This window comes from Bidens hawaiensis, unplaced genomic scaffold, assembly GCF_021521415.1.
Source record: "Bidens hawaiensis isolate Kalapana, Puna unplaced genomic scaffold, B.hawaiensis_p1.1 tig00002414_1, whole genome shotgun sequence".
In the NCBI taxonomy this organism is placed as follows: domain Eukaryota; kingdom Viridiplantae; phylum Streptophyta; class Magnoliopsida; order Asterales; family Asteraceae; genus Bidens; species Bidens hawaiensis.
Window position 1 is genome coordinate 2,060,940 of NW_027491131.1, and position 16,087 is coordinate 2,077,026.

At 30.9% G+C, this 16,087-nt stretch overlaps 1 pseudogene; it reads left to right on the plus strand.

The window, feature by feature from the left end:
- Window positions 1-8,583: 8,583 nt before the first annotated feature.
- On the plus strand, window positions 8,584-11,318 carry LOC143619055 (cytochrome P450 76T24 pseudogene; annotated as a pseudogene).
- The last annotated feature ends 4,769 nt before the right edge of the window (window positions 11,319-16,087 follow it).

The following is a 16,087-nucleotide window of genomic DNA, read 5'->3' on the forward strand; positions in this document are numbered from 1 at the left end:
AAAGAAAGTTTTTGGACGAAAGTCACACAAATTATCAAACCTCAAGGACGAAAATAACACTTTACTCAACTTAAATATTTGTTTCTTGATTAATTATAATGATCTAAAATATTCCCGGGTTGGGTTAAACGTAAACGAATATGGTTTTAGAAAATTCGAAATGTTACATTAAAAATCCAATAATTTAAAATATGTTTGGCTATCACAAAAATATTTCTTATTCTAGCTTTTTAAAGGGGTTAAAAAGCAGTTTTTCAAAAGTCTCAAATTCTGGCTTTTTGAAAAGGCCAATAAGCCATTAAATATTTTTAAAACTCAATCCCAAACATGCTCTAAGTTTTACAAGTTAACGCCCATACATGATTCTTTGTTTTTAGGTCAATATGTTCGCTTTAAAGTTCCACGCAACACGCAAATAAAAACCTAATATATAATTAAATATAATGACTTAATTGATTTAATGAATTCTTAACATTTGCATAATTAATGAATGTTTAAATGTGTGTTTAATGTTTGGGTAATAATTAATAATTTTAAGTAAAATTCATAAATTATATGAAAATTTTCTAATTTTGGTGTAGGTACGGTCAAACCTATCCTTTTATAACAATTTAAACTAACAATTTTTTTAAATGACAAACACCATACCACTAAACTAAAAATTCATAAATTATATGAAAACCCCATTTTTTTTTAAATCTTCATCAAATCAAGATAATAGATAGAATTAATTGTGCATTTACAATCATTAACTAGCTAAGCTAAAATGGTTCAAATTTAAGAAATGAACATTTTGGTTTATTAAAAAACCGAATATAACTCATTAAATATAACAAATCACATGTACAATATATATATATATATATATATATATATATATATATATATATATATATATATATAGGGTAAGGTTAAAATGAAAACCCATTTGAGTTGTGAAAACCCGTTGTAGCATCATTTTTTCTTTTTTTTGTTACATGTAATATACGTTGTAACATTTAATACAAAGCATTGAAACATTAAAAAAATGTTTTTCTATTTTTTAACATTTTTTTACTAATTTTTATATATGTTTTCAAGAGAGAGAAAAAGTTATATTTATATTTTTTATTCACTTTAATTATGGAAAAAGTTATATTTATATTTTTTATTCACTTTAATTGTGGACCACAATATTTAAACATTAATTAAAAACATGTGGTTGAGAATGGGTTTCTAGAGTTTTCACAACTCAAGTGGGTTTTCATTTTATACTTAGCCTATATATAGGGGATGGTTCAATGGAGAAATCATATTAGTGTGAGAAGTATGAGAAATTAATCATAACCGTTGATTGTGTGGATCTATGGCCTACATTTATTATGGCGGTTTTGTAATTAATTGGTTTATGAATTTAATGAGTTTTTAAGAAAGAAGGGCATGGTAGTAATTTATCTTAAGAGTTGAAAATTGACCATGTCAATCAATTTAGCATATCATGCTACCGTCCAAATACAGGTTCCATATCTTTCAAAAATAAAAAAATATTCTCTCAAATATTCCTTCCAAAAATATGCTAGTGGTTAGGCTGAGGGGTGTGGGGCTTCAACGGGGGCGCTAGAGCCCCTCCGTTCGCGCCCCCAGGCGCTAGCACCACACCACCGGGGCGCGAGAGGGGCGCTAGCGGGGCGCGAGCACGAAAAACAAAGCAGGCGTGATGGGGTTAGCGGCAGAGGCTGGCGTAAAGAGACATGGGGGAGTGTGCTGCTAGCCGTTGGACATTTAAAATGAGCCGTTGGGCTCTTATTTAATAAAAAAAAAGTTTTTTCTTCCTATATATAACCCATTTCACATAAAACATTCACCACAACTTCAAAATAAAACCCAAAATCAACCCATCTTCCAAACTTTTTTTTAAAAACAAGGCTGGAAATTGGTACCTAAACCTAGATTCAGATTATATTGACGACGATTTATGGTCGTCACCGCACCAACCGATGTTTTATTCGGAGCCGCAACAATCATCCGGCTTGCAACCATCCAACATACAACCGTCTCCTAACTTTGTTGTTCCGGAGACACAAGAATCACACGGTGAAGCTACGGGATAAGAATAATGTTTTTTTTTAGTACTTTTATTTTTATTTTATTTTTAGATATTAATGTTTTTTTTCATTAATGTGTGTTTTTTTTTAATAATTTATGAGTTTTTTTAATAATAGGTTTTTTGAATATATTTATAAAAAAATAAAAAAAAAATCCGTTGGAGCCCCTGCTGGAGCCCCTTCACACCAGGGCCAGGGGCTCCAACGGGGGCTCCAACACCCCCCTTATCCAGTTTCTCTCTCTGCCACACGTCATAATATTATTGGCTGGAGCCCCCACTAAAGCCCCCATTAGAGCCCCCCACACCCCTCAGCCTTACAAAAAACTATATTTCTTTTCAAAAAAAGTTAGTGTTTCTTTCTATATTCCAAGAATTTGATGTAATTAATTAATAAAAATCATAACATAGTGCATGTGCTTACTGTCAACGATAGCTTTTTTTTTTGTGAGGACTTTATTTTATTATAACCTTTTGGTATTAGGTAATTCCAAAAGAAGTTTTTATTGTGTAAGATGTGTAGGATAAATTTGTTTACTATGTTGGATGTGTAGCATAAAATCCTTTAGTGTCTAGGGTGTGTAGGATACGACTGTTAACGATTTAACGTGTCTAGGGTGTGTCGGATACGATTGTTAACTATTTAACGTGTAGAGTGTGTAGGATAAATATGTTTACTTTATATGGTCCGCATATATAAATTGGTGTGTAGTATAAAATCCTTTAGTGTCTAGGGTGTGTAGGATATTATTAGGGTGTATAGGATAAATATTTTTGCCTTTGTATGGTCCGTATATGTTAATTGGCGTGTAGGATAAATAAGTTTATTGTGTAGGGTCTCCTAATAAATATGTTTACTTTGCTCGATAAATTAGTTGTATACATGTATTTTGCGTAGGATAAATAAATTTACTTGTACGTGTAAGGAATGTAGGATAAGTATATTATAGCTTTTGGCTATATGTTGTCGAGTTCTAATATTAATAGTATAGACCAATGTTCTCTTAAGAAAAAAATAAAGGCAATTATTAAATTTTATCTGTTATATGCTGTACAATAATTATAATGTATGTCAAAATATGTGATTTGTGTGATATATATGTTTGTGTCTATAAAGGGGACTACCAAAAAGAAAAGAATAATTTGTGTGATTTAATCATCTTTGAATTAATAACTTTCCATCCTCCAATGTTTATATGAATAACAATTAAAAACCTGAATAATTTTAAATGTATTAAAAGACAAATAAGTTTAAATAAAAAAAAGTAGATTAGCATTCCAAACTTCCAAAACTTAAACACTTACTAAATAAAATAATTTGGAGTTTTACCATTATACCCTTGTAATTAACTAAAAAAAAAAATAAAAAGAAAAAATCTAATTGATTCAAAGTATTTCTCACACTTCTCATACTAATATGATTTCTTCATTGAACTCAACTATATATATATATATATATTACATAATACTATTGGACATTTTGACAAAACTTATATAGTATTGCATATATACACCTAAAGCATGTATTAAAAGCATTGTAACTTGTGCATTGTCAACATATATTTTATTTGTAGAGATATACTGATTTATTGTTGGTTTACATGTATTGTATATAAGTTAGTGTGATCAGAGAGGAACACACTCAAGTACTTGGTCTTCAAAGAGGAGTATTTTGGTCACAATGAAAAGTTATTTTCTTTTCCTTGTATTGACCTATTTCATCTGCTTTTAATAACCCCTTCTCATAGTCAGTGTCCTTTTGCTAAAAATTGGTCGATTTATATTTACAACGGTGACTATTCTTCTGAAATCATCGATGCTCGTGTGAGATCAAGAGATAATGATCTTGGGCATCACAACATTACTTATCTTAATGCATATGAGTTCGAATTTTGTTCAAGTATCTTTGGTAATACGCTTTTTAACGGAGATTTTTTCACCACGTCTAAATCTGCACATTTTCATGTGTTTGACAAAGAAATAGAGAATATGATTCCTTGCAAATATGATGGGCGTGCAGAAGTTTTTTGGCTACTAAAAGACGATGGGTATTACTTGTCAAAGGAATTTATATCATCACCTCTAGATCCGGCATGGATGTTTAGAGGGCAATGGGAGTAAGAGCTTATTCATGTTGTTTATCTGATAACAACATTCTAATAAAGTTATATCAATGAGATGTATGTGAATTGTCGTGTATAAAAACTCTTTGAAAACAAATATATAACAATATATAAACAAACTTCATTATGGCCAGACTATGTTATTTAATTGGACCCATGTTGACTTCAGAATGGCTTCGGCGTCCACGAAAAACTATATCATTGACTGCTACTTAATAGTCGCTGACCATATAATCAGACGTCTCTAGCGCAATCTATAATGTTAATTTTAACGTTGAAAGACCTCACAACCTCAGTCTCATAAATTTAAGTATATAATATGATAAAAATGATGAAGAAAGAGAAAATATTTCTGGTGAATTTGTAGTTCATAAACTAGGGTATAATGGGAAAAATATTAAATTAATATTTTCAAATTTTCAATATGTTGGCCGTAGATATGACTAGTTTGAATATTGTAATAGTTTTTGATATTTTATAATTTTCATTAGTTGATTTGCTGGACTAGATTTATTATAGTCCTTTTATTGTTGTCTGTAAAAAAATTTCTGATTTTTAGCTATTCAATACAAAATATAATATGTTAACTAATATATTTTTCAACATTTTTGAATTGTTTCAGGTGTTGTTGTTTTTTATAGATAAAATATCTGCAGTATACGAATCATCTTTGCAGGCATATATAGAAAAAGAGGTGAATCAAACCTCTGCAGTATGCAAGAAAAATGTTTATTTTTTAACTTCTGCAGACTACTAAAATATACTGAAATTTAAATAAACTGATTTTTTTAAACTTAAAAGAGGTCTTCAACATCAAAATTTAAGTAATAGTCAAATAACAGTGAAATAATTTTCATAAAACCACAATTTCATTTTTAAATATTCATTATACCTAAATTTTCTATAAAGTTTCTTCAACAAACTTTCTTCAACAAAAAAACTAATAATAATTAAACAAGTGCAATAAAAAAGCATTCTAGCAAAGGATAAACAAAAGAACCAACATAGTGTTCTTCAGACTTGGCAGTAAGTGGTATATCCTCTACAAGCAATACATCAAGTTATAAAAATGATTCATGTTATTAATTAGATATGATCTAAACAACAAACAATCCATTTTAAAGAAAATCTTTTATAATAAAATGAAGGGGCAATTTCATAGAACAGTAAGCAAGCTTCAAACGTGTTCTAATTAGATCACTTAATTTTAAAAAGTGTTCCAATTATGTCACTCAACTTTTATATTTTATTAAATTAAAGGTTTTAACATGTATTTTTTAGCCCTTTTCTTTTTTGTTTCACGTAAGAAATCTTTTTATCTTTTTTTTATATATTAATGTTGAGTGGTGAAATGGATTTTATTTTTTATTTTTAATTTTGATACATTTAATGTTTTTTTTTAATTTTTAAATTTAAATACATATATTGCAAATTCCGACCCCCACATCTTATACTCCATTTCTTTCTTGACGCATAAAAAGATCGGTGAGACTCGATTTAAAGATTTAGTGACTCGATTTGAAGAAAAATTGATGAATGATCTAATTGAAACACTTTTGAAAGTTACTTGTTATTATATGAGATTCAATAAATGAAGAAAGTAAAGAAAAAAAAACATCAATCAATAAGTTTGTAAACGTGATGTACGTTTAACATAGTGCATGTGCAACTTTAATCACCAAGCTAATAATTTCAACCCACAATAATGTCAACTAGTGTCACATAATATTCTCACTTTATGACATGTTAAACACCTACCATTTTCATTGAAAAAACATTCCAAAATCACAAACAGCATTCTAGTTGGCAAGTGATAACTATGGACAATGCAACCTTCTTGTTCATGTGTGACATTTCGCTAATTCGGGTGTTTTCCGTACAAACCTTAAACTCCATTTATTTACGTTAATTCTTTCTTGGCTAAATTTTATTCACTTAATTGGCATTTGTCTAGCAAATTCGTATGCGCATGTGTATGTATTTATTTAAAATTATGCTTTTACGTTACATTACTATGAACAAACGGATACGTTTAACAATTAATAGATGTTCAATCCTCATAAAAGATCAACTAAATCACCTATATAAATTTCTAAACAAACCCAATTAACAATGGCACTAGCATGTGGCCTTCATTGCCTCTACATAAAAGAATACATAGTTACACTTATTTGAAATTTAAAATGAAAATATCAAAAGGGATAATGCTTGTCTAGAATGGTCAAAGATTGCAATCACCAAACATCATCATCACCCTTTTCAAATACGTAACCCATCCCCATAACTCCATGCACTTGATATAAATTCTGGTCACTCCAACACTCAAAAACACTTTTCATCTTTCAATTATTAAAATGCTCAACCCATCTCTAATTTCTACTATGAGATGGAAATTTAGATGCATGCCACAAACACAACATCATTTCATCAAAACAAAAGAACACACACTGGACTCTCATTTTCTCTCTAGCTATTTGCTCTCACCAGGCCGCTTCACATAGCCAAACACAACACACACTCAACACACATGCATCGTTACCCTCCTGGGTTGTACAACACCTCCAGCAAACAACCACTTACACCATTCACCATGGGCGCACCACTCGATAATGGCTCCGAAAGCGACACCAGACACCTCTATGGTCCGAACCCAACAGTCTCTTCCTGTGAACCGAAAGCTAACATCAAACCCGACTCCAGTTTTCAATCAAAAGAAAAGATTTGTAGGGTCGTCTCGTCGAGCCAGGCATCGCGGAGTAGATACTAACTCAAGCTCTTTTTCTTTCTCATCCTTAAACATGTCATTACGCTAAGTAAGAATTCTATACTAAAATCTATAATCCTGTTGTTTATGCCACAAATATGTTCACCCAATTAAGTGATTAACATGCAATAGACTAAAAAGTGGGAAAATAATAATAATAATAATATGAAAAGTTAAAAAAAACCTTGCTCCAGGTACAGTAAACTTTGTGATATGGACAGATTTTAGAATTGTGTTAGTAATTCTATATATGTTAAAATGATGGTCATTGCACTTAAAATAACCTACAGAACGAATATGTAGTCTAAACATACGGTTAACTAAAATATAACTTTCTAAAAGAAACGAATAGATCGATGCTGCACATACCGTTAAAATACGTACTTGGTAAGCTTATACGAAAAATAAGGTTTTGAAGTTATCTTAAATATATATATTTTAGTAAACTTGGGCAAAATTATAGACTTGAGAAAAAAATAAAAATTTTAATACGAAATAAAATAAGTTAGATAAAATATTCGTGAAGAGATGCATAACTGAAATGGGGAAATACTATACGCGTAACTTAGAATGAATCAACGAAATGTTTGGAAATACTAGGCTGGAAATTTTAATAGTTAATACATTTATACAATAAAGAAATCATGCTTAAAATAAGCTCGTTAGAACAAAGACATAATTTCATGTAGTCACTTACTAAAGTGTTTCTTAAAGTAAATATATAACGTTGCGTATATTTATTTACTCATAAAATAAACAAGTGAAACTTAGATTAATGGAAGATAATACAAGACCAACATGAGATTTTATTAAACACAAACGTCGTATTTTTGTCGCTTAAAACAAAGAAACATAATTATATCATCAGGTTGAAATGCATTTTTGTTATAAAAGGTAACGTATAGGTGAACATGTTGCATAAACCGACTAGTCCAGTAATAATATATGTGGAATATTGAAGTGCTCTCATACTATCTAGTTTATATTTAGGTCGGTAGTTCATCAGGACATTGTGTTATCCAAGACTCATTGATCACAACTCATAAGGTGAGTTTCATGGCCCCTTTTTAATTAAATTGTTTTGAAACTTTGGGGGAGAATGCATGGAGAAACACATGTTCGAAAACGAGTAGAAACATGGTCTCATTTTGTTATATGGGTTGAATCAATAATGCGGTCAAAGTCCCTTAAAATATGTGATCATTAACTATTGTAGATGTGGTCGATATGAATAGTACTATTTGGGAGTAACACGCCCCACCCGTGGTTAGTCGCACTAACTTAGATTGGAGGTCTAGCGGGTGATATTTGTCCATAGTTGACTTCGATGTTTTTCGCATTAGAACGTCAAGAGGATGATCATAGAAACGATGTTAAATCTTGATCATAGAGCTCATGGTAACTGTCTGAGAAATTGGTTGACTCGTTGTCCAAGAAACACATATTTTTAGATGTTATATAAACCTGTGAAACTCACCAATAATTTTTGTTGACGTTTTTATGCATGCATTCTCAGGTATTTAAAGTATTGGAAACACATATGGAGTCACATGCATGTAGAGGCATTTTGATGAAGTATCTATTGGAAAGTCTGTAAACAGTGACTATGATCCATGACGTCATCACACCCCCGCGTTTCCACCGTTAGCTGGCAGGGGTGTGACATCATGCTACCTTTCCTTTTAACTTTCATCTATGTATACACCATCTACGGCCGCGGTAACCCGCGGCTTCCACCGGGTCCTTACCCTTTTCCGATCATAGGAAACCTCTTAAAACTTAGCAACAAACCCCACCGCTCTCTAGCCGCACTCTCTAAACGTTACGGTCCTTTAATGTCACTTAAGCTCGGAAGTAAAACAGCTACAGTCGTTTCGTCACCCGAAATGGCCAAAGAATTTTTTCACAAACATGATCAATCTTTCTCTGCCCGATCCGTACCCGAAACAGGCAGATTGATGGACCACAATCTATACTCCATTCCGTGGCTACCTGCTGAAGATCAATGGCGAAAACTAAGAAGAATTACTAAAGAGTTCTTATTATCTGGGCAACGTGTATATTGTAGCGAACAACTACTCATGCAAAAGGTACGTAGGTAAAGTTGGATGGATAACATTTAGTGGGTGTTTAGGATTGCTTATTTTCATCAACTTATAACTTATTAACTTTTTAAAAAGTAATAAGGTATTTAGGATTGCTTATATTGTGAGAGGAAAAGTTTCATAAGTTACACTTTTGTAACTTATTAACTTAATGAAAAGTTATAAGGAGGTAAAATAAGGAATCCCAAACACCCCGTTATTATGGGCAACGTGTAACCAAGTTTTATAATTGTTCTAATAAGGTCACTGATAAAATAATTTATTTCAATCAAGTCACTAAACGTTTAAAATTATAACATGTACAATTTTAATAGTTAGTGATCTGATTGAAACAAATTATTTATCAATGACCTAATTATAATTATAAAACTTTGTTAGTATTTTATAGGGTAATCTCTTTTTATTATTTGGATTGCCATTTAAAACTTAAATTACCATTATAATTTCTCTCTTTCTTTTTTTTTTCTCTCTTTAATTTATGTAGTTACAGCTTTAGGTTATCCTGAAATTATAATTCAAATTTAAATACCTAATAGAGTCTTTGGTAAATCGCCTACCAACTCGGTCAAATCTAATGGCTAAAGATATTGTAAAACGGAATATGTTCAGTCATGTGTTTGGACTTTGGTGATTGTGGTTTAGTTAATAAGATTTGGGATTTGGTCGAAAGATAACTTGAGTGAAATTACGTATTTTAAATTTCGTTCCAGTTTAATGGATAAGTTTGATAAGTCTTTGTTAAGAGTGGTTAAGAAAGAAATTATCGGTGTGATTATTTAATATGTTTGGTGGGCAATTTAGAGGGTTTGGAATGATGTGGTTTTATTGAAGAGTCAGCCAAAAAACTCGTGTTCTTTTGATGATATTTTGTATTTCTTTTTTCATTAGTACTCGTGTAGGAAAATTAAATGTAAAGTTTCACAGGTAGTGGTTGCAAAATCTCTATTATTCATGTAGTTTTTTTTCTCACCTCTCTATCATATTGCTAGTCGGTATTTAATAAAATACCGCCATTCATAAAGAATAAAAATAAAAAAAATCTAATAACCTTTTGACATCTAATTAATTACACACACTTGCAGGTACAAGAACTTGTCGACCATGTTACCCAAGGTTGTAAGGAAGAAAAAGTTATGGATGTAGGTGAAGTTGCATTTACCACAAATCTTTAACATTTTATCAAACTTGTTGTTCTCTATGGATTTCTCTCAATACGATTCGGTGTCATCGCAAGAAATCAAGGACGTGATATGGGGTGTGATGGAAATTGGAGGGATACCCTTTTTTCCGATACTAAGACCCCTCGATCCACAAGGATTAGCATCGCGAGGAAATATTATTGCTAACAAATTGTTTGCTATTTTTGATAGAATCATTGATAAGAGATTGCAAACAAGAGCTATTTCATCATCGCACGACAATGATTCATCCACACAAAATGATGTCTTGGACATGCTGCTAAATATCAACTTAAAAGAAGAATCCGAGTTTAGTGTGAATGACATGAAACATTTGTTCTTGGTAAGTTGATAATAGTTTGAGAGTTTCGTAAGTGTTATATTGGTTGAGAAAATCATGAAAGTAGTGATTTGTACATATATTATATTTTCTATAATAATTCCTAAATTTTATAGGATTTGTTTGTTGCGGGAACTTATACGATAGCAACATCATTAGAATGGGGGATGGCTGAGCTCAATCATAGTCCAAAGAAAATAGAGATAGCTTGGTTAGAGCTTATGAAACACATGAAAAATAATGACAAAACAATGTTGGAACATGATAGCTCTCAACTACCTTATCTACAAGCTGTTATAAAAGAAACTCTTCGGTTTCATCCACCAGCCCCTTTCCTTATACCTCACCAAGCAATTTGTGATGTTGAAGTCGAAGGCTTCATAGTCCCTAAAGATGCCTAAATCCTTTGTAATGTTTGGGCGATAGGACGAGACCCAAAAGTTTGGTCCAACCCAAATACCTTCATGCCAGAAAGGTTTTTAGAAGTTGAGATTGACTATAGAGGTCAAGATTTCATGCTCATACCATTTGGTGCGGGGAGGAGGATGTGTCCTGGATTGAATGTTGCACACAGAGCTTTACATGTAATATTGGGTTATTTGATTCACAACTTTGATTGGAAGTTCGAAGGAAACATGAGAGTAGAAGACTTGGATATGGAAGAGAAGTTCGGACTCTCAATACCAAAAAAGGTACCATTTAAAGTCATTCCTGTTAAACTATGATTTTCTTTAAAATAGTCTCACTTATCTATATAATATGAAAAATAGTATTTATTGTAATGTATTTTTTCTTAAGGTTATGTGTGTAAAATGATATCTTTAATATTCTAACTTAGAGGTTGTCACTTATGTAGTGCACATTATTAAAACAGAAACTAACAGGTTAACTTTCAATTATTATTAAAGTTAAAGTTATAACTGTTTGTAAATATTTATATATTTAGATAAGATTAGTTCTGATCAATAGGTTAAAGCTTACACCGTTAAAATCCAATTTAAAGAAAAAAATACATATAAGACGTGGCTTTCTTAAATTTTAGGTGTGAATCAATTAACATGGTTATCTTTGAGTCTTGATATAAATGCATGCGAGAGAAACATAATAACGATATTGTTTGATGAGTCATGAGTGCTATTATTCTCTATGTATCACTGTATAATTTAACTAAAAATCATATTTGAATACAGTGGATGTGATGCCAATGCTTTTGGAAACAAATTTAATTGATAAAAGTAAAAATAAATAAGTTCATAAACGTGATGTACGTTTAACATAGGGCATAACTTTAATCTATTAAACTAATAATTTCAACTAACACGATGTCAAATCACTTTCAATGAGTGCTAAACACTATTCTCTCTTTATGATAAGTTTCATTGCAATATAACATGCCAAAATCCCACATTAGATTTGTGTAGCATCACCATTCACCACGCAACCACAAAATATGGATAATGCAACTCTCTTGTTCATGCTACCTTTCCTTTTAACTTTGATCTATGACATATGATTATCCCTTTGATATAGATACAAATTTATTATTCATTAGGGGTGGTTTGGTGAATCTTGAAACTAACTATATATGTAAAACTAGATATGTTTAATTTTTTAAAATTTATATTTATGTTATTTTTAGGAAAAGTAACGGTTAGAGACGATGCTTACTTTAATTCAAGGTTAAATATATTGTTTAACTACGGGTCATTTCTCTAGAGTTGGTTACTACAAATGTAACTTTACTACAAGTTCAAAATTGTTTGTTGAGTTTATGTTCTTCGGTGTTAATCAATAAAATTTCCGCTAATTCGTTGACAGTATTCTATTATACTTTTAAAGTTGGTTGCAAAAAATAATTTGGTTGTGCAAAATAAATGTAAAAATGGTAATGTGGAAATTGAGTTGAAATCCAATTTGAGAGTTTAGGTCACTTACAACCTATAAATGCTAACAGTTTCCTAAAGTATCTAGTAACAAAAGGCATTCAAATTCAAATATATAATACCCTTGTGACGTTTGATTATACATTCTCGTAGGTACAAGAACTTGTTGATTATGTTCGCCAATGTTGTAAGGAAGAAAAAGTTGTAAATGTAGGTGAAGTTGCTTTTATCATGAATCTTAGCATTTTATCAAACTTGTTTTCTCTGAATTTCTCTCAATTAGATTCCTTGTCATTGCAAGAAATCAAGGACCTGATATAGGGTGCGATGGAAGTTGGAGGGAAACTAAATTTTAGTATACATTTTTCTGATACTCAGATGCCTTGATCCTCAAGGAAATGTTATTGCTAACAAGATTTGCTATTTTTGATAGCATCATTGATAAGAAATTGCAAACAAGAGCGATTTCATCATCGTACGACAACGATTCATCTACACAAAACGATCCCTTGGAGATGCTGCTAAATATCAACTTAAAAGAAGAATCCAAGTTTAGTATGAATGACATGAAACATTTGTTCTTGGTAAGATGATAATAGTTATTGGTTGAGAAAATCATGAAAGTAGTGTTTTGTAGGTAAATTATATTTTTGTATAATAATTTCTAAATTATTGTAGCATTTGTTTTTTTGCGGGAACTGATACGGTATCAACATCATTGGAATGGGCATAGGGGATGACTGAGCTCATTCGTAATCCAAAGAAAATGGATATAGCTTGGTTAGAGCTTATGAAACACAAGCAAAATAATGACAAAACTTTGTTGGAACATGATATCCCTCAACTACATTATCTACATGCATTTATAAAAGAAACTCCGCAGTTACATTCATCTGCCCCTTTTCTTATACCTCATCAAACCATATATGATGTAAAAGTCGGAGGCTTCTGAGTCCCTAAAGGTGCAGAGATCCTCTGTAATGTTTGGGCGACTAGGTGAGACCGAAAAGTCAAGTCCAACCCAATGTGTTTATGTAAGAGAGGTTTTTGGAAGTTGAAAATGGGAAGGAGATTATGTCCAAGATTGAATATTGCTCAATGCTCAAAGAGCTTTACACACAATATTGGGTTGTTTGATATACAACTTTGATTGGAAGCTTGACAGAAATATGAAATTAAGCAGAATCCTTAGATATTGAAGAGAAGTTTGAGCTCAAATTGCCGAGAAATATACCACTTGTAACAATTTGAACCCAATACCTTCTTTTGCAATAAGAAATACCATACCACTAGAAAAAAAAATCTTAAATAGATAGAATTAATTATGCATTTACACTCATTAACCAGCTGAGCTAAAATGGTTCAAATTTAATTATCACATGAAATGAACATTTTGGTTTATTAAAAAGGTGGATATGATTTCATTAAATTTATAAATATTTTTATTATAATGACATAAATACCCGCATATTTTTAATCTCTATAATTTAGGTAATTAGTTATTTGATTAAATGATGGATTGATTTATTTTAATTAAACTGACATAAATAAGTTTTCATTAAAAACATGAACATAGTTTGAACGGAAAATTTTGACTAAGAATGAATCTTCAAGTAACAAGTGTCCCCAGTTATTTTACTTTATTAGAATATGTTGATTTTATATTAGATTTACTACAAATCATTTTAGTTAACAGTATTTATAATAAAATTAATAATATCAACTTATAATAAAATTAATAACATCATCCAATTTTTCCTACAACAGTAAATAGTAATAATATTAAGACTAATATAAGTTTTTTAATAAGACATACATAACCTTACGATTATATTTTGAGTTCTTTATTTAGTTTCCTTTACTTATCTAACTTAGGAATATAGTTACGGGATGTGCTTCACCGTTATGTATTAGCTAATCTTTTATTTATTTTATGTCTTAGTCTAAGTTTTGCAAGTTAACGCCCATACATGACTCTTTGTTTTTAGGTCAATATGTTGTTCGCTTTAAAGTTCCACGCAACGCGAAGGTAAGAACCTAATATATAATTAAATATAATGATTGAATTGATTTAATGAATTCTTAACATTTGTATAATTAATGAATGGTCAAATGTGTGTTTAATGTTTGGTTAATGACTTATGCAAAATTCATAAATTATATGAAAATTTTCTAATTATGGTGTGGGTACGGTCAAACCTATCATTTTTCAAACAATCCCTTGTTTTTTTAACATAAAATTTTCTAATTTTAAATTTATAACAATTTAAACCCAACAGCTTTTTTAAATGAGAAACACTATAGACTAGACCAAAAATTCATAAGTTATATGAAAAACCCATTTTTTTAAAACCTTCATCAAATCAAGATAAATAGATAGAATTAATTGTGCATTTACACTCATTAACCAGCTAAGCTAAAATGGTTCAAAATTTAATTATCACATAAAAAAATGAATATTTTGGTTTATTAAAAAACCGAATATAACTCATTAAATACCACATGTCATATATAGTTATATACGCTATTTATTGCATTTATATTACAGAATACTGTTGGACACTTTGATAAAACTTAAATAGAATTGCATATATACTTAAAACATGTATTAAAAGCAATTGCCAACATATGTTTGTAGAGATATACCAATTTATTGCGGGTTTTCATGTATTGTATATAAGTTAGTGTGATCATAGAGGAACAAACTCAAATACTCATTGTTTGGTCTTGAAAGATGAGTATTTTGGTCACAAAGAAAAGTTATTTTCTTTTCCTTGTATTGGCCTATCTCATCTGCTTTCCAATAATTCCTTCTCATAGTATATGCTCTTTGGGTAAAAATTGGTCTGTTTATATTTACAGTGGAGACTATTCTTCAGACGTCATCGATGCTCGTGTGAGATTAAGAGATAATGATCTTGGGCATCACAACATTACTTCTCTTAAAGGGTATAAGTTCGAATTTTGTTCAAGTATCTTTGGTAATACTCTTTTTAGCGGAGATTTTTTCACCACGTCTAAATCTGCACATTTTAATGTGTTTGATAAAGAAATAGAGCATATAATTCCTTGCAAATATGGTGGGCATGCAGAAGTTTTTTGGCTACTAAAAGACGATGGGTATTACTTGTCAAATGAATTTAAATCGTCGCCTCAAGATCCGGCATGGAAGTATAGAGGACAATGGGAGTAAGAGCTTATTCATGTTGTTTATCTAACAACAACATTCTAATAAAGTTATATCAAAGAGATGTATGTGAAGTGTCGCGTATAAAAACTCTTTGAAAACAAATATATAACGATATATAAACCGACCGATAGTCTCATTATTGTCCTCGAGGAAATATTTACCAAACTACATGGCCGAAAACAAAACTTATATTAATCAACTCACCAACACATATATCAAATTAGTTGTGTTGGTTATCCTAATAAATTTTTTAGCATATGAATTATGCCTTGCCTTCCGCTTCAACCGAGGTTGGCGGTTACCTAGTTCTGCTGGAAACCGCTATAACCGGCCGGTTAAATGAAACGATTCAAAGGCAGACATGACCGCTCTTTTCCCCGATACAACCAGTGGGACCGTACGCCACTTGATCACTTCGCTC